The sequence below is a fragment of the Amblyomma americanum genome, chromosome 8 (genome assembly GCF_052857255.1).
Source record: "Amblyomma americanum isolate KBUSLIRL-KWMA chromosome 8, ASM5285725v1, whole genome shotgun sequence".
NCBI classification, from domain to species: Eukaryota; Metazoa; Arthropoda; class Arachnida; order Ixodida; family Ixodidae; genus Amblyomma; species Amblyomma americanum.
Window position 1 is genome coordinate 70384572 of NC_135504.1, and position 19855 is coordinate 70404426.

The 19855-nt window shown below is 44.8% G+C and overlaps 1 protein-coding gene across 1 annotated transcript in view; it reads left to right on the forward strand.

Moving 5' to 3' along the window:
- Positions 1-1269: 1269 nt before the first annotated feature.
- LOC144101882 (diacylglycerol lipase-beta-like) overlaps positions 1270-19855 on the forward strand; it is a gene marked incomplete in the record, with an annotated part of 59570 nt that continues 40984 nt past the window's right edge. Inside the window, 1 exon segment of the mRNA XM_077635104.1 lies at positions 1270-1630.

Here is a 19855-nt window from a genome sequence, read left to right on the forward strand (position 1 = left end):
ATTTCTGTATTTCGCTCTTGTAACTTTCTGTTACCATATTAAGCTTCAATAACCATTAAAACTATGTTAAGAATATCTGCGGTATTGTAGTGTTGCAAAAAGCAGAATTTATGGTACTTTTATTTCTTGTGTACGGATTTTAAATATGTATTACTTTATAGACGTTTTTACGCTCACGTGAGTAGACACTTTTCCTTAACCTCTTGCGTAGCCGCCCCCCCCCCCCCCCCCCCCCCTGCTTTCCCCGGCTTCAATGGCCTATGAGGAAATAAAGAAATTAGCATGCCCGCGACACGAGCGCAAGCATCGCATTGGTGTTGCCCTCTAGCGCAACTAACTAACCGTGACACGAAAACTGGTCACTGGCTCTGTTGTCCACTGTTTCCATTGGAATATTACCCCATTACCACACATATGCTCCGCGGACGTATTAATGACCGCCTCATGTGAGCCTCGGAGCGAATCAAAACATGCCGCTCTGCTTTGCTCTTGCAACCAAAAAGCTCGAAAACCCATTCTTGGTCTTCCTTTCTTCTTTCACTCCCTTCTTTACCCTTCCCTTACGGCGCGGTTCAGGTGTCCAACGATATATGGGACAGATACTGCGCCATTTCCTTTCCCCCCAAAACCAATTATTATTTTTATTATTATTAATCATATGAGGTCAGTGCGTTAATCAGTATTGTAAGTAAATGTTGCGCGGTACATTTTTTTTTTAAATTCTCTTCCGGTAGCTTAAGTTTCGTGTTTTCGGCGTGCGTGCAATTTTTCAAACAGCCGTGTTATGAGACTCTCTCGTTCCAATTTTCCTACGCGTAAAGTTCATCTCAGTTTAAATTCTTTTCCTGTTTTCGTACTCCCCGTAGCGCTTGTGTTTGAATGGATACTGAGAAGAAAAAAAAAAAAGCTCCTGCGCAACAACGCTCCGTGAATCCCAAAGCTCAAGTCCAACGGCCGCTCAAGCACACTATACGCATGCAGCTGCACCTAAATGGGAGGCGCGGAGATAATCCGGCTACGGGGAACTTGTTGCGGGCCGAGAAAATCCAAGGAAATGAGAACGTCATAGTACACGCGAACGCTTACGCTCGCTTTCGAAAAAAAGAAATAAAAAAACGAAGCCGACGGACGCGCGAGGCTCTCTTTCTTCCTCCTGATTGGACGAGGGTGCCGCCGGTGAGAACCAATGGGAGAGCGGGAAACCTTGAACGTCGTCAGCGGTTATAAAGGCGGTTTCTTTGTCGTCTGCTCCACGAGAGCGAAACTGCAGAAGGCAGACGACGAGTGTTAAGAGAGAGCTGGGGTTAAAGCGTGTGTGTGAAACTATGACGAACCTCATGACATATCGTCTGGACTTCACAGGACTGTGAAGGAACTGGAGTTGGTTGCCCTGTAGTTCTTTTCTGGTCATTCTGTGCAAGCCTGTGCGTTGGTTAGGACGTGATCATCTTTGCGGTGATGGATAGGGAACAGCCGTGCGCTTTGTGACAGCGGTTGTGTTTGGACAGGAAAGAAGAAAGACATAGTAGAGGAAATTTATTTTTCCGTGAATGTGCCGGCCTACGTTCCCGCTCTAAAGCCCGAGTTTCAGGGGACTCCGACCGGACATCGCTCGAGATAAACCGTTCAGGTAAGCAGCTACATTGCCTTTCGAATTTCTTAGTACTAACTCGAGCATTCTTCTGCGTGTTGCTCAGTGCTCTAATAATACAGTCATTTTGTCGTAAATCCATGAATGTGTTCATAGATTAACATGAAACAGTATTCATACGTAAAAGAACATAGTTCTTTTAACCGACAACGTGTGTAGTGCCTTTTGGTTTGACGCATAACAATTGTGATCAGGAGCCTAATACACTTCTGACTCGACTAACCTACAAAGGTCAGAGCTCAAAGGTACAAACTGAGTACAGCAGCCTGCATGGAGTATGTATCGGCGTGAACAGCATATATAAAGCTAGATTTAAAATAGAAGAAGACAAACACATCGCATAGACTTTGTGCTACCTTTCCGAACGTATATGTTTTCATGGCAAGCAGAACCTTTCTCTTCTAAAAAAATATAGCCACCCATCTTATTAATCCTTCACGGCGTACTTAAAGCGGTGGAAAGTTTTACTAAATCATTTAATCTTGAAGAGCCCGAGCTGCACGTCTTGAATTTAAGCCTGCATCATTAAACATTTTTTTGATGCTTGGATTTAACTATTCAGGACAAGTTTTGCACACGTTGACATCTCCATGCCAAACAATTACTACTGGATAAAACGATTTTTGAGCGGGAGACACTTTATGAAAACAGTTTTTTCATATAATGCAGGATTTCACTCACAATCAGTATATTTTTTATTAACGCTTTTGCTATCGTAAAAAGCTTTCGGCATTGGTTTTCTATGACAGTCTTAACTGTTCGATGGAAACACTTTGAAAGAAAGGTTTTGCTACATATCAAAAGAACGGACTATTACCTTCAATACTTCCGTAATAGTATCTTATAATTTTATAATTTTCAGAATTCTTGTCCGAGAATGTTGCACACGCGAGAAAACATAGATGCGTAGATCCATTTGAGGGATAAAGGTTGCCCAGCGAACGGTCATCCTATATATCCCGTCGTAACAGCCAACTGCCTCTATGGAGCGCCCCGTCTCCGTAGCACCACTGGCTTTGTACAAACGCTGATCGCCTTACAATAGGATCCGTTTGGACGTGTAATGGTCTTATAAAGACACCGGAAACGATTTCATGTACGGTGCATATTGGGAGAAGCCGTTATGAAGGATATGTGCTACACCGACCGACGAAAGTTTATGATATGCAGTATTAGTAGAAAAAAAATTTGCTATATATTCGCCCCCTTTGCATGCAGCCTAGGAAACGGATATTCAATCTGTAGTACAAATTAAACTAGTGCATTATTAAATCTCAAACGACACGGCCCAGATTCAAAGAGCTTTTTGCGGAGCAAAGTACTTTTTTCCACAGTTCCGTCACGTTTATCTGAAACGCTTTTAAAAGCAGTCTACGGAGGCACGTAGCCAGAAATTTTTCTTCGGGAGGGGCCCGAGGCAGTTGTACAGATTGCAGCTGACGTTTAGGGGCCCTATAGTAATTGCTACTCTTTACTGCAGATAAGTGCGTCACATGACTGCCATAATATTGATGTCGAACGATATCACTAACTATAATTGGTTACTAATATTAACCATGCTGATGACATCTTAACGGAAATAAAGACGAAGAAATTGATTTCGTCAGGGCATCCGTCTAAACAGACACTTTCAAGAAGGACCATCAGTCAGCCTGTCCAAGATTCTTAGACAGAAAATTTGAATATTGGAATATCGTAAGGTATGGTTATAGAAATATTAAAGTTAATAGTTCATTCTTCTGGAGCATAGCAAAAAATTTCTTTTGAAGTTTTCCCATCGCTCACAACGAGCATTTAAGTCTCCCGTATAGAAAACCAATGAACGTTTAAAACGATACAGAAAATGTCAATACCAAAAAGATGCAAGCCTGCTGACGGAAGATCTGAGGATATATATTGATTGCCATAGAGAAATTTTACAACATATGAAAAAAGAGCAAGCTGCCGGGCTAGTTGGCGATGCATGTTGTAAACTAGGAAGCGCAAAATACCGGACGAGGGACAGAGTAAGGGACACAAAAACAGGTTCACTCTGTCCCTCGTCCGGTATTTTGCGCTTCCTAATTTACAATATGGAAGAAATTCTCTCGTAAACCCTTTCCCAGGGAAAAATGCTTTTGTCCAGAACTGTTGGATATGTGTGCAGCGATAATAATAATAATAGTAATAATAATAATAATTGGTTTTGGGGGAAAGGAAATGGCGCAGTATCTGTCTCATATATCGTTGGACACCTGAACCGCGCCGTAAGGGAAAGGATAAAGGAGGGAGTGAAAGAAGAAAGGAAGAGAGAGGTGCCGTAGTGGAGGGCTCCGGAATAATTTCGACCACCTGGGATCTTATAACGTGCACTGACATCGCACAGCACACGGGCGGCTTAGCGTTTTTCCTCCATAAAAACGCAGCCGCCGCGGTCAGGTTCGAACCCGGGAACTCCGGATCAGTAGCCGAGCGCCCTAACCACTGAGCCACCGCGGCGGGGACGCGATAGTGCCCGCCGATTATTTTCCACGGACATGAACAAAATTTCGTATGAAGTGCACACATGGTTGGGAATGTCAACACCGAACCAAGTGGATGTATCACTAGTAGACAAGTGATCGGAAGAACACATACATTTTTTCTTCAAGGATGCACATAGAGGAGCAGAAAAGAAAAAAGGATATAATTACGGGCGACAAAATTCATTCGCACAGATAAATCGAAGGACGTACGTGCTGCTTTAAAAAATATTTACTGCGTCCGTTAGCGAACGTAAAAAAATCACTCCAAGCGCTATCGATTTCAAGAGATCTCGATTCGTCGGAAAAAGAGAAATCATTGCCAGCTGCAGCGCACCTCCAGGAAAAAAAAAAAAATATGGAGGGTGCTTAAGACTGGATACGTGCTTTGAATGCGAAAGCATTGTCTCATCGTCAGCTCTGTTACGAGGGTCATTACATATTCCTTACTTTCTAATGATACACCTACTCATTAGCGTACACTAGCGTCACCATTATTCTCCAAGAAGAAAATGAAAATTGGTTGCTGGGGAAAGGAAATGGCGCATTATCTGTCTCGCATATCGGCGGACACTTGAGCCGCGTCGTAAGGGAAGGGATAAAGGAGGGAGAGAAAGAAGAAAGAAAGAGAGAGGTGCCGTAGTGGAGGGCTCCAGAATAACTTCGACCACCTGGGGATCTTTAACGTGCACTGACATCGCACATCACACGGGCGCCTTAGCGTTTCACCTCCATCGAAACGCGGCCGCCGCGGTCGGGTTCGAACCCGGGTACTCCGGGCCAGTAGCCCAAAATACATTTTAAGTGCCCCACTCTGGTGAGGCAGTGACAAAGGGAACAGCAAAAGGATGCGCAAACACGCTGGAATAGTTGGCAATTGTAAAACTTTGTTTGCAAAGTAAAATTTGAAATCATGTCGCGGGAGGTTACACACGCTAAAGTTGGCTGTATTTCTATCTGTCAAGAACATCAAATATATGGAGGTTAATTAAGTGCTTGTTTGCAGTAATTTGTTCCCGTGCGTGGAAGTAACCATTTCTGAGTAGATCTGGTTTGGACGTACTTTTCCTTCGGCTTTATCATTACAATATTAAGCAAAAAATTACGTATTAATGTCGAAGAAAATGTCAGGTGGTAAAATGTACGATTCTCGAGAAAAACATTGGCACGAATTACTTAATACTTGCCTAACAAATCAGCCGTATAGGCAGTAAAACTAGCACCTGCGAAAAGCCTGATAGCTTTCTTTTGAACAATTGTAGTTTTCTGAAAATGAGTTTCAGATGTGGTGGTACAAACTAGATGGAAGTAGTTAATGTGTGGTTGAAATAGGTCATGATAAATTGTTAGTTTTAGACATGGTGGAAATTCAGTGCGGCATAGTGAGCAAGAAAGCTAACGGAAGGTGCTGTTTTCTTAGCGAGATGTGTTGCATGCCCGGTCCAGCTCATACAGGCGTAAAATACTATACGCTAAGTGGTTTGAAATTGCCCGCCATTTCTATTTTGTGGCTCTCAAGTGGGATATTTTGGTTTAAGTTAATTTCGAGGATCTTGGGTGTGAAAAAAATACTTCGATTTATTTGCAGTAATAGACAACCCATTATAACAGGACCACGCATGCAATGGTTTAAGAAAGGTTTTGAAACGATTTAGTTAGTGGTCTATTGAAGGGCCCGTTAGAAAAATGCTAGTGTTGTCTGCGTACAAAATGATTTTCTCATCATTCAAACTACAGCACGTGAGGACATTAAACTCACAAAGCCAATGTCCTCACTCACAAAGCGAAATCATTCAAAACCACAGCAAACATTTTAAATCGCAAGTTACTTTGATTAGGGTGTCGTTGACGTGGATGCCGCTTAATACAGTGACTCCAACAACAAGTCTTTTCGGTAGCCATGTTATGACCTCTAGCTTCTAATTGTCCTTTTCCGAACTTATCCTGAAATTCATCCGCCTCATGAAAACGAGAGGCAAAAAATTCTAAGGACGATTACGATACTCCCTAATGCGAAAATTTCGAAGGCGTTTCGAAGGCGAATTTCGGCACCGTGATCTCAATGCGAGAGAAGGGATAAATGAAGGGAGAGAGGAAAAGGCTGATCAAGATAATGATGAGCTTTAATTGCGCAACGACAGCTTGGCCAGACAGCGCCATGGCACGAGGTGTTTCGGTCTACACTATACGTGGGGCCAAAAACCAACTTTCCAAGCATTTCCCTCCCCAATAGCCGTGTAACAGAGATAAGCGACGTGTGGAAGAACTCCGGGTGAACTTCGATGCACCTAGGGTTCTTTAATCAGCACTGACATCGCGCAGCGCAAAGACACCTAAGATTTGATTCCGCATCATCATTGTGAGCGAGTTCAAAACGACTGCGCATCCTGCTCATAAGGCCGCGGTGACTAAAACCACCCCTGAGTAATTTCCACCCGTTTCAGTTCCTTCGCAAGCCACAATTCAGAGCATTTAGCTCTCGAAACGCAGTGTAGGGGTGTTCGTTTCGCGCACGGACTCCACGTCTAATCATAGATGACGCCCGGCTCCTACGCCATCACGTGCACTCGTCTGAGGACACAGGTGTCGGCGGCGGACTCCTAAACTGAGGGCTGCACGCGCTGGGCGCGCACGGGGCGAGGTCTTCTCCACAGCTGTGGGGTCGGCGACGACTGTTCTTGGATGACCTCGTCCCTTGACGCCTCTGAGGACTTCCTGGAAGGCCTTGATAGCCAGGCTGTCAGGCAGGGACGCTGCCCCTATGTTCAAGGAAGGGCTGCCGACCGAGTTTCAACTTGTATCCGATGCTCACCCAGAAACAATGCTCTCGAGAGTGCGTCACATTTGCGCGAATGTTGCACACTATATATTACTTGCTCAGACGTTTAATTACTGCGAGCGCGCGCCTCAAAAGGACGACAGGTTGTAGAAACGATGTCTAAACAATAAGGTAATTGGCCTTCAGTAAACAAAAGCACTTAGCGCCATTGTCTTCTTATACACGCTCGTTATATCGTTCCATGGCCGCCGAATGTCACGCTGCTACAGTGTACGTAACGCTTACTGCTTGAATTCCAAGTCTGCTTGACTTAACAAGTTTCGTCAAAGCAGAACTAACTCCCAGACCTGTCGCCTCCTACCGGTGCGAAGTGACAGTAGTCAAATGGCGCTAATAAGAGGCTCGAAGGTGACCAAAGATTTATTCGAACTTTGTGTGCATTAAAGAGAGCTAGAATAAATCGTAAATTCGAATTAAATGAATATGAGATTTCGCTATGGCGATATACCGCTCCCCGCCTGACTAAAGCGCCTACACCCAGACCCACGTACAAGCATGAGACCACGTGGACCGCGTGTATAGTTGAAGAGTCCACATTCTTGAGAGCCATACATTCTCCTGCACATTTGGATGCCGTTCTCATCGGTCCTTAGGCAAGCGCGGGAGTTTTCGCCCGCGGCGGAACACGACCTTGATGCCAACGCCGAGGATGTTTCCTCCAGAGACAGCCACGTAAATAGCTATCAGCGAGAGTAAGAAATAAACCTAATCGGAATTCCTAGTGGTGCTTCAACTCGTCATTTTCCGGGCGTCATTTGACGTACGTATTGCAAAAGCAAATTGCGATCAAGCGCACCTTTTAATTTCTCTAAGAGCCACCTACCTTTTCTGAAGAACGAATATAACCGCGAGCTCTTAAACTGTCTTATGGACATCCCACCCCTGCGATACCATGAGTCAGCGGCAGCATGACCACCGTGCAAAATTAACAGCATCGAATGATTCGCCGTTGGCAAGGGTGGCACCGATGGCAGCGTTCAAAAAGCCGCAAAAACCTTGAATGTGTGCAAACACTTCAAAGACGGGGCGATACGGGAGGTGGCAGGCATTAACAGCCCTTCCCTTCTTACCATATCTTCTTTACGCTGTCTGTGACTATAGTTCAAGCATGCATACCGTTCTTCTCAAACGTTTCCAAGCCAGCAGCTTTTGTGATGAGCCGGTTAGGGGTGGACTATTGGCTCCACCGAAAACTAAAAGGTCTGAAAGGTGACCACGGCGGGGAGGCCTTGTCACCTTCCGGATATTTCGAACGCTTAGGACATTGCAGCAGCGTCCATGGGAATCCGTGGTCTGGAAGCTCTTAAAAAGAACCGTATACCAATTAGCCTGACTGCACACTCTCACCCTGCAGGTCTATTTTAAGCGCGGAGGCACTAGCAAGTTTTTAAAACAATGCCCTTCACCCCATACACCCACTGACGTGTCCCCTGTTCCTGGCTGGGCATCTTCAGATGGCCGTGGAGTCATGGCTTCTGCGGTCAGGCCTGAGGACTCGCGTGACTCAAGGAAGACCTTGACAGCGTTGTTGGTTTGTTTGCTGGTTTTCCAAGAAATTGTTCACGCGGCTCGCGGGAGTCATGCCTGCTCGAGATTTAATGCGGAGCATGGTGGCACGACAGCGCAAGGGAACCGGCCGGCCGTATTTAGTCGCGTGGTGGTGCTTTAATTTATAGACTTACATAATGTGGCTTAAACAAAGGCGCTGAAAACAAAACCACGCCAAGGGACGAACAAAAGTGGTTGTTTACGGGCTTGAACAAAGCCGCTGGTAACGTCTGTACCCCAGACTATTGTCGCGTTGTTGTGGCTGGCCCGGGAAAGTTTCCAACGTCATGAATTCCTGGCGCTTCTCGTATACATGTGTGCCCTACGCTAAGCTCCATGCCGCTAATACTTTCCGCCCTGCTCTAAGTGAGGATATACCAGGAACAGAAAAAAAAAACCGGTCGTGCTCTTCACAATGGATTTCGTGACGTCACACCATGGCGTGGTCTAAGGAGCGCAGATAATGAAAACGACAGATGAAGACAAAACTGAGAAGCCTCCGGGTGTGGTTGGAGGCAGTGTAACCGGCGGCTAGGCTAAAGTGTATAGGCGAGGTCCAGCGGCGAGCTGATTCAAGTATACGTAAGCTCTTCTTGAGGTTGGGTAGGACGAATAGCTACAGCTTCCGCAGCGCTGCACACAATTAGGAGCGCGAATGTTCGGTTAATTAAGGCATTTAATGGAGTCTACACTTGCGTGACTGTCTTCGCGAAAGCACATTCGCAAATTGCTGTTTGCCAGGGATCACGCTGATGAATCTGTTGTGCGCCAGACCACCCACCACCACTAGTGCATAATTGTGGTTGTTGATTTTTTTTAATGGATCAGGAAATGCATTCTTCACCTCCGCCTCACAGTTAGCCTCCCCTCAGTTCGTTGCTGCTATAGGTTGGCTTGATCGCATAGTCGCTTTTAAACTTTAAATAATTTTAAATAAAATTGAAACAGAACTTCGACATCTGACAGCAGTCTTGGACGGTTTCGTGCATTAAAAACACGACAATGCTGGTTTTCGCAAAAATGGTGTTAGTGGCTAAATTGAATTCATGCCCCAGAATAGCGCGCAAGTCATCATCCTGTTCTCTGTTGACTTCCACTGGCCATGCGTACACAAAATATTTTTTTAATCTAGCAACTTATCTATTACGCCGCCGCGGTGTCTGAGTGGTTACGGCGCTCGGCTGCTGACCCGAAAGACGCGGGTTCGATCCCGGCCGTGGCCGTCGAGTTTCGATGAAGGCGAAATTCTAGAGGCCCGTGCACTGTGCGATGTCAGTGCACGTTAATGAACCCCGGGTGGTCGAAATTTCCGGAGCCCTTCCCTACGGCGTCCCTCATAGGATGAGGCACTTTAGAACGTTAAACCCACATAAACCTAAACCTTATCTATTACTCTCTTTTGTGAAGTTTTGGTGTTGATTTTAGGTGGTTTAACGTCCCATGGAGACTGAGCCTATGAGGGACGGCGTAGGGGAGGGCTCCCGGTAATTTCGACCACCCGGGGTTCATTAACGTGCACTGACATCGCACAGCACACTGGCCTCTAGAATTTCGTCTCCATCTAAATGCGACCACCACAGCCGGAGTTCAAACCCCGTCAGCAGCCGAGCACCACAACCACTGCACCACAGCGGCTGCTGCTGCGGCTAAGTATCACGTTATTAATGCGGAAATGCATTCTTAGCCTCCGCCTATAGTACTTTCCGAGCTCGCAAAAAGCGGCCGGTGATAGTGTTGTTTGTCGCAATCGTCGTCATCGGGTGAGACCCGCTGTCGTAAGACACTTCTAGCGCCTAGCTAGGCCTGCGTAACAGGGGCGAGGAGAAACGTCTTTCCCGATGGAAATAAAAATGAATCAATCAATCAATCAATCAATCAATCAATCAATCAATCAATCAATCGCCTGGAAACGCATATCGAATGCTATGTGGACGTCTCTGTAGGAGTCGTAAGTAGTTTGTAAATTCGCAACAGCAGAACATCTTTTAGTGGGTAAACTTACCCCGGACCATGCTTGTGACGGAAGCGGTTGATGAAGGGATGATGAAAGAGAAATTATGAAAAAATAAAACGTCCAACGTTCGCACATACTTCTCACTCAGTCTCGCCACGCAGCATAGCATAAACCTAGTCAGTTATTTTTTTTCAGTGCGAGATCACTACTTCACGAGGTATAAATGGCTGAGTTTGTGTGAAGCTTGACCTTGATGCTTACCTTGGCCAAACCATAAATAAATAACATAAACATTTCCGTGACTACTAGGTTTCAATACGTCAAACCGTATACCAGTTTTGTATATATATATATATATATATATATATATATATATATATATATATATATATATATATATATATATATATATATATATATATATATATATATATATAGATTGCGTTTATCTCCACAGTGCATATCTGCGTAAGGGGGCTTCAGTGGAGCGTGGGTGGGCCTGTTGAATTTTGTTATCCATGCAACGACGTTTAACGACCCAGCACCACGGTATAGGATAAGGCTATTTTCGATATACATTGAACAGGGAAGGAGAGACAATTTTTTTTTAATCGCGCGGACTTCAAATTAGACGGACGTTTTCATTGCACTCCATATGCAGGGGACGAGAACGTCAGTTCGAACAAAGCAAAAGTTTGGATTAAGCGGGTACAAATCAACGAGACTACACTGACCAGAAAGTCGGGAAAAACAAAAAGAAACCATACCTCCTGACAGCTGTTCCCAGCGATATCCAGCCCGGCACACTGCCGGACCGTTTCAAACATGCGTGTTGTGGGGGCGACCAATGCCGGTTGGATTCTGTAGATATAGAACTGCCCTGTACCAAATGTGTCCCGATGGTCCTAGAGGGGAAAAAATGAGCGTTTATTAATTGTTTATTTGTTTTTTGTTTTATGGAGTTTAACGTCCCAAACTCAGGTTATGAGGGACGACGTAGTGGAGGGCTCCGGAATAATTTCGACCACCTGGGGTTATTTAACGTGCACTGACATCGCACAGTACACGGACCTCTAGAGTTACGCCTCCATCGAAATTCGATGCCGCGGCCAGGACCGACCCCGCGTCTCTCGGGTCAGCTGCCAAGGGCTATAACCACTGAGCCACCTCGGCGGTGCGGTCATATTGGTGCTAACTAGTAATTACTCCCTTGATCAAAATCCACATCACATTGGGGAATTCCCCTAATTCCCCTTAACTCGACTGAAATTAACTTTACTCGCGTGAGGCGCGTGTAGCCATCGATTGCCTGAAAATACGTAGCCACGGTGGGCGAACCACAAACTGTCAGATTACACTCTAAACAGAAAGGAGCAAAAAAGGAGTAACCTGTACTTTAGCATACTCTGTTTTATAAAAAGGGACTGCGCGAGAGGACAGCTTACTCCCTTTCGAAGCGAAAGCTTCACTACGCTAGGTTTCCAAGAGGGCAGCGTCAGTGCAGTCACGTGACAGGTGTCACGTGGTGTCACGTGACAGGTCATGTGGCCTACTGACGTCATAACAATCTGCCTACCGTGGCAGGTTGCCACTACCCCATCGGGCATTTCATCCACGCTGTACAGACAATCCGTTCGGCAGTGTGTGTGGCGTTTGTGAACGTATAGCCATGGATGCAAAGGAAGATTTTGCTTCTCACCAGTGTTAACCAAGGTTTAAACCGCAGCTAATTTCTACTCCTGGATAGGTGTACCAGTGTTTGAGCGCAAAGGGAGAACAGAGCCCTCACGCGACAACTACGCAGGCGTGCATGGAGCTCAGAGACACAGCCGCCTGTTTTGCTGCGCCGGGCAACGCTCGTAATTTGCCCTCCTGACGGTGGGCGCGCACACCGCTTCCTGGTAAAGCCAGGAAGGTCGTAAGAAGCGCGTGTGGCGTCTTCCCCGACCGTGTATAATGTCAAGCTACGCTCCATGGCGACTCGGGTTGAGCAACGCTCGTTTGGCATCATGCTATACCTAGCCTCATTTCCTTTTACCTGAACACCACCGAAGAGAGACTCAGCCATTGCAACGCAATGGGGGAGATATGTAATGACAGCGAATGACACGTGAGCCGCCGGCAGCGAAAAAAAAAAAGCGTGACTGTGGCCGCGTAAGCGGAAAAAAAAATGCTGCTGCTATATACGAAATAATGTCGAGACATACTCCAGTACGCGTTGGAGTGAGGGAAATATAACTTTTGTTGCTGCTACAGTGATGAAGGTGATACTTTTCGGCGCGTAGTGCGAGTCTTGGCGCTCACATTGGCACGCTTTCTGATTGATTAATTTGATTTAGTTCCACAAACAAGGTGGTAGTACGTTGCGCTGGAAAACAAGGAGAAAAAGCTGCAAATAAGGCAGCTTAAATAATAATAATAATAATAATAATAATAATAATAATAATAATAATAATAATAATAATAATAATAATAATAATAATAATAATAATAATAATAATAATAATAATAATAATAATAATAATAATCAATCTTTATTTTCCGGTGCCCAGGAACAACCCAAAGGTCTTGGTGCTGGTACACCATACACACGCACAAAAATGTAAATTTATTTCACCACAAAGGAAGACACTCAAGTGATGTAAAGCAGCAGTCAAGGCGATAGAAAAAAAAGACAAACTGGGCGTTACAGCAAGCATGAAGCAAAAAAGAAGCGAAAACAAGAAAACAGCGAGAGCAGCGGTAAATGAAAACAGCTAGAACAGGCAACAGACATATAAATAACTAATGAAAGAGTAAACACAGAGAATGAACGCAAGAACGACCGATAACAGCCAAGTACAGCATATAGCAAAATACAAACAAAAATAAAGCCAATACTAATATGAACGAATATGAAACCTCTGAAATACAAGCTAGAACTAAAATCATACACAATAAGAAATTGTAATTAGTGAACGCGTTACAGACAATCAGCCATGAGTACACGGTATAAAGAAATAACATTAATGAAAACAAGTAGAAGTGATGAACAATTAAGGAGAAAAAAACAATATAATCCAGGCGCAAATGCACAAGTGTAGTAAATACAAAATGCTCGAAAGCGGAAGTTTTATACGAGAAAATATATAACTTATTATATATATATATATATATATATATATATATATATATATATATATATATATATATATATATATATATATATATATATATATATATATATATATATATATATATATATATATATATATTAAGGAAGCCAACAGTCACCAAAATCAAGGTGCATAGGGGAATGTTTCTTTTTTTAATATCTAGTGCCAATGAATTAGTTTTTTTTAAAGAAAATTACTTATAAAGCAGCAACAGATCCCACCGGCGGCATGGTTCTTTTTTCTGCTGCTTTATAAGTAATTTTCTTTTAAAAAAAAACATTCATTGGCACTAGATATTACAAAAAAGAAACATTCCCCTATGCACCTTGATTTCGGTGACTGTTGGTTTCCTTAATATGTATGTCAAACGAGCCCCTCACTTCATTTGCCTTGTCTGCTTATATATATATATATATATATATATATATATATAATTGGTTTTTGGGGAAGGAAATGGCGCAGTATCTGTCTCATATATCGTTGGACACCTGAACCGCGCCTTAAGGGAAGGTATAAAGGAGGAGTGACTCCAAGTTCCGTTTACAAGGGAAAGCCCTCAGTGCAGGGAAAATTTGGGCCTTTGATATCGACTTTAGCCACGAGGATGTCATTACTTCATCACAACACTTCCTGCCAACAGACCCGTCGTGTGGACATAAATTCAATCCTTCTATATATACACCCTGGTATTAATGCACCTTGGCCTTTTTTTGTGACCCTCATTTCACTTAAGCACTGCAACCATGCCACGTCGTACCCCGTACAGTGTTTCGTTTGTGCTATAAGGGTCTACTCTGTTTCACATCGAGTCACAACTAGCGGAGCTTCTCTGACGCAAGAACATTGCATAAACTTTCTGCCGCCGCGGTGGCTGAGTGGTTATGGCACTCAGCTGCCAGCCCGAAAGACGCGGGTTCGATCCCGGCCGCGGCGGTCGAATTTCGATGGAGGCGAAATTCTAGAGGCCCGCGTACTTTGCGGTGTCAGTGCACGTTAAAGAACCCCAGGTGGTCGAAATTTCCGGAGCCCTTCACTACGGCGTCCCTCATAGCCTGAGTCGCTTTGGGACGTTAAACCCCCATAAACGAAACCATAATCTTTCTTTCTTTCTTTCTCTTTCCTTGTTTCTTTCTTATCTTTCTTTCTTTCCCTCACCTACATCACGTGTTATCCTCTGCTATCTATACCACTCCAATTCCTACACTCGATAGCTTATTGGGGCAGGTGTTCACCCAGAGCAACACAGTCGCCTCGCCTTTCCTTCCCCCACAGCTTTCCCCTCGTCATCCCTGGTTTACTGCCGCCAGCTGCGTAGCTTCCGCCTCGCTTGAGCTGCTTTTCAGAAATTTAATCTCACAGGAGGCAGCGCCTCGTATATAGCCCGTTGCGCCTACAAGACCGCATATGCTACGTGTGGACGCCTACGGGATCCAGGGGGAGATAACAACCAGGCCCAGGGCTTCGTTCGCGGTGAGACCTTGGCTGCCGCCTTCTACGCAAGAGATGACCCAGAAGAACAACTTGCAGGGTTCAACTAACATAAAAAAAAATCTAATATCACGAGTACAACTTCCGAAGTGATCACTTCGTTAGCTAAGTTCGTTAGCTCGATAGCCCCTGGCAAAGCACTCTACCCGTTTTTACTTTTGCTGTTGGTGTTGTTGTTATCCCCTGTTGGAGTGTCTGAGAGGAAGGCTGTTTTTCTTGCGTAGTTCGCCATGAAACTCGTAATTGAAGCAGCGAATTCGTATTTCGCGATAGAGCTACTGAATTTCTGGAATTAGTTGTGATGTCGCGAATTTTTGGCGTTGCGTTATCCAAACGTAATTCTAAATAAAACCGCTCGATAAGCTAATTATCTCAAATTGTTTACGCGGTACTGTTCATACAACACACATTCGATTAAGGGGATTTGATTAAGTGTAGTGCTCTGACCGGGCGCTTCGGTAAGAGGACTTGTCTAGTCCAGGCGATGTCAAGTTCTTTCTTGCCGAAACATTGGTCAATGGTCCGAGGCTCTCATTTTCCCTGCCCTCTTGCTTTGTTTAAGTCTGTACTTCAAAGATTACGTTTTTTCTTGTGTCTTCTCCGGTGTAGATGTCTTGATATTAAGGCGAAAGCCTTTAATGGCTCATACTGTACTATCTGTATAACTGTACTATCTTCTCCTTCTTCTTCCTTTTTGTGTTTGCGCTGCTGATACATATGGATAGCAACCAACTAGCCCGGCAGATGGTGTTATTCACATACATATACTGTCGTCCGTCCGTTCGCAGAGTGTGACAAGTTTAACTCGGGAACTAAAAAAGTTAGAAAAAAAGAATGATTGCTTCAGACAGAGGAAGAAAAAATGAACCTAGAAGCCAACTTTGATGACTGTAGAGTAATTAGCTAATTAATTATAGTCAAAAAGTCGAAATAGCGCGGACGTCGATATAGCCACGGAAACGGTGTGACGTCACATCCAACGAAAGTCGTCACGGCATAGCGAAAATTGTCACAGAATGGTCGGCTTTCGCCTCTCAACACTTTAGTTGCCAAAGTGTCTCGTAATTTTTTGCGCGTATCGTTCTGCAAGTTACTGCGCTTTAATAAGAAAGGAGTAATGAGTGAGCAAGCTCTGCTCTAGAACTCTCCTTTTTATCGAAGGGAGTGCGATAAGGGACGACTTACTTCCTCTTTACTGCCACATAGGCGCACCCGTGTTTAGAGTGCAGGATAAGCCAATCAACATGCGAGTACCATAAGCGTCAATCGGCGAGTAGACTGGCAGCATCGTGCCATCTATTTGCTTGTCCGTGTCTTTCGCGCTGTTTTATATCAATATGACGTTTACGGTATTGTCTTCATCAGAGCGAACTTTGATTTCCGGAAAAAAAAAATTGTATTCGCCATGCGCGAAAGTTGATGAATCGATGCATTCTCACTTTACATTGAATGCTCTGTCGCCTTCAATTATCGAATTTATCTCTGCATGGGCAGCGGTTATACTGCCTAAAAGCAGAAGTCTTATAAGGAGAAAGAGAGAGACAGTGTATGAGTTGAACGATGCCTCGGACGTGGTGAGGAGGGAGTTTGCCTGTTCTTAATGGCTTTGAACACTTTTATAGAGGATGGCCGAGATGCTTTATCCGAATTTGCTGTGCTTGCAAAACTCCTGCAAAAAGGGCCGCAAGGTTTAACCGCAAGAAACAGCGAACGGGCCGCGGTTTGCCAACGTATTAAACAATTCTTGCACGGAAGAAGACGAAGACGCCCCAGCAGCTGCTCCGATTCTCATTTCACAAGACTTGTATGCACAGTCGTGCCTGGAAGATGCATGAAGTAAGCATCGTATAAGCTTAAGGGTGCAGACGTCCCTTCCAGGCGTGTGCCGTGGCAAGCGAGAAGCCCTCGATTGCTCCATTGTGAACTTGATGCGTCGTTAAGTGCGGCCAAGACTGCCAATCAGGCTAGACTACAGCCTGTGTTTAATTAGAACGTGTATGTACATGGTCTTCTGAGCAAAGGCGATAAATCCGTCTCCGCACAATGGTATTACCCCATCACCTGGCTCCTATAGCTAAAACAATGCGCTTTGTTCAAATGCAGGCTCCAATGCGCGCTTTACGTAGTATACGGACGCAGCTGGCGACCACATGGGCCCCATATCCAACTCACAGACTGACGTCAGTCCTCGCAAAACCTACGGGAAACGTGTTACTCAATAGAGCTGTATTACAGGCTTTGTACGAGTGTCAACGCTATCAGTCTATGTAGGTGTAACTGCAGTAGCTGCAAGTGCCATTTCACCCCCAATTTAGACTCGGGGCAGCGGCGGGCGGGTGTTATTTGCACGTCCGGTGACGTCATGATGCTTGGGAGAAGTTGCGACACCCATTCGACGGTCCCCCTGGCGTGGTGGCCGAGGCGGCCACAAAATGACCCCGAAAATGGTTAAACGCGAAGACAATGGAGGCGATAATGCAGGCATAGCTCCGGGGTGGCGCATGCGCAATCCTGCGCGGGCAAGAACCAAGGCTACGTACGCAATGTGCGACTGCTTGTTCGCACGCAAAAAACAAGTGGTAGACGACGCAAAAAAAAAAACCCCTTCAATTCTCTCTTCATTTGCATTTCCTAAGCACCGGCAGCTACTACAAGAAAAAAAACAATAATCACTCGCATTTCCTTGAGTTTTTTTTTTTACTTCTCTTTCGTTTCTCGCGCATTTGTCACGCAAACTGGTGGTACGATTTTCTTTTCTTTCCCATTTTTCATATCGCCCAAGTTGCCCACGAGGAGAACGCGTAATCCTTAAAGGCCCATGCGCCTGCTTTCAGGGACGGTATTGACCAATATGGCGCCATACCCAGCAATTCTGGACAAAAAAATTTTTGAACGGGAAAGAGTTTAGGAGCACGATTTTTCATATATTGTAACATTTCACTATAACATTCAATATTTCCCCAGATCTCCCGTCGTCGGCAGGCATGCATTTTTTTTTTGCTATTAACGTTGTCTGCTTTCCTCAAAAGCGTTCCCCATTGGTTTTCTATGGCAGTAAGAAGTGCTCGATGAGAGCGATGAAAACAATATAAAAGAAAGATTTTGGCACTTATCGAAAGAATGGAACATTACCTTCAATATTTCTATACTAGTACCTTACAGTTTTCCAGTATTAAAACTTTTTGTCCAAGAATGTTGGACATGCACGGTGGAACGTGCCGGATTTCGAGTGATTGCTGGTGTCATCATCATTTAGTATGTGCATTTGCAGAGGACTCAATGTCCACACTAACGTGTGCGTTCACGTAGTCCGGTAGGGTGTTATTTGCTATACAGCTTGGCCTCATGCAAAAATTGTGCCGATGACCAACAACCAGTGCAAGAGAAGCTTACTGATATAGGACTTAAGGTTATCGTGAAGGGAGACTGTGGTGGCCTCTGGCGGTCTTCAAACAAAGTAAATGAATGGGAAAAAATAGACTTCCGCAGGACATGCAACGTATAGTTTGTTAGAACAAAATCCCAAGGGACACATTGTGCTACCCAATGGCACCAGAGTTTTTGTGTAGGATAGATCAAGACTTTAGTTGGGGTGGTAGTTAATTATGTGGGGACTTTATTTTATGGAAGCGGCAGCCGTATGAAGCCCGCAGCTGACGCGGTTAAGGATGCGTTGAGGGGAAGGGGTGTAGGGGAATAGGCATTGAGGGAATACTTTGTCTTGCAATGAACTTAATTCGGCTACTGCTGTTGCTGACAGTGGCGAAGACGGTGCACTCAACAGGCTCTGAGTATAGCGTTTTTCAACGCTCGTTACTGTAAGTTATTAGATGTTTCCATTCGAGGGGCTGCTGAACGCTGATATGGCGTTTTGGATGTTGGACTTCGTTGCACGATCATACGCCGTTCATGCATAGCACGGTGGCCTTAAATGGGACCGTGAAATAATTTTGATTGTCGTATTTTAGTGCAACACATCTGTAGAGGTGGTCTTTGAGAGTGAGTCAAATTAATTTACAAATTATTTTTAAAAATGGCTGCTCGCAGTACTTTGCAACCGATTAGGGCGACACCTTACCACGCATTCTTAGCCATTCCTACCCGATGACGTCAGTGGGCAATCTGGGCGAGCCTTTTCATTGGGCCTGCCAAAGTGGCGAGGGGGGGAGGGGCGCTGGCCTGTAGTCCCCACTAGAGTCACTAAATAAAGACTAAATAAAGTCTGTATTTAGTGACTATAGTCCCCACCTGTTTTCTTTATTTTTTTTTTCTGGCGCGTCGGCGTGTATGAGTTGAGCGGGTGCGGAAGAGCATCATTTTTAATCACCGATATCTTCAGTGTTAATGAAGCTATATTAACACTTTTTGCGGTGTGCTGACGAGTGATGTAATACCGATCATTAGTGTGCATTTCGTAACCTCAGTAAATACCATTTCATGGCCCCTTTAGCGGCATGCGAGTGACGTAACTCCCACATGCCCGCGTGCGTACCCGGCAATACGTCACCACTACCCCTAACGCCACGCCCCTTTTGACCTCCATGCAGTTAACACTGTCCTGAGCCAGATGCTCTCATCGTATCCCCGATAATTTTCCAAGTTCCGCCCGCCTGACCCTGCCGCCCTGAGATACGTTTACTCTTGCTACGCGGTTGTTACTTGGTGAAACAATTACAAGCCGACCATCAAAGGTACCGCGATTTTCAGTGCCAGCCGGTA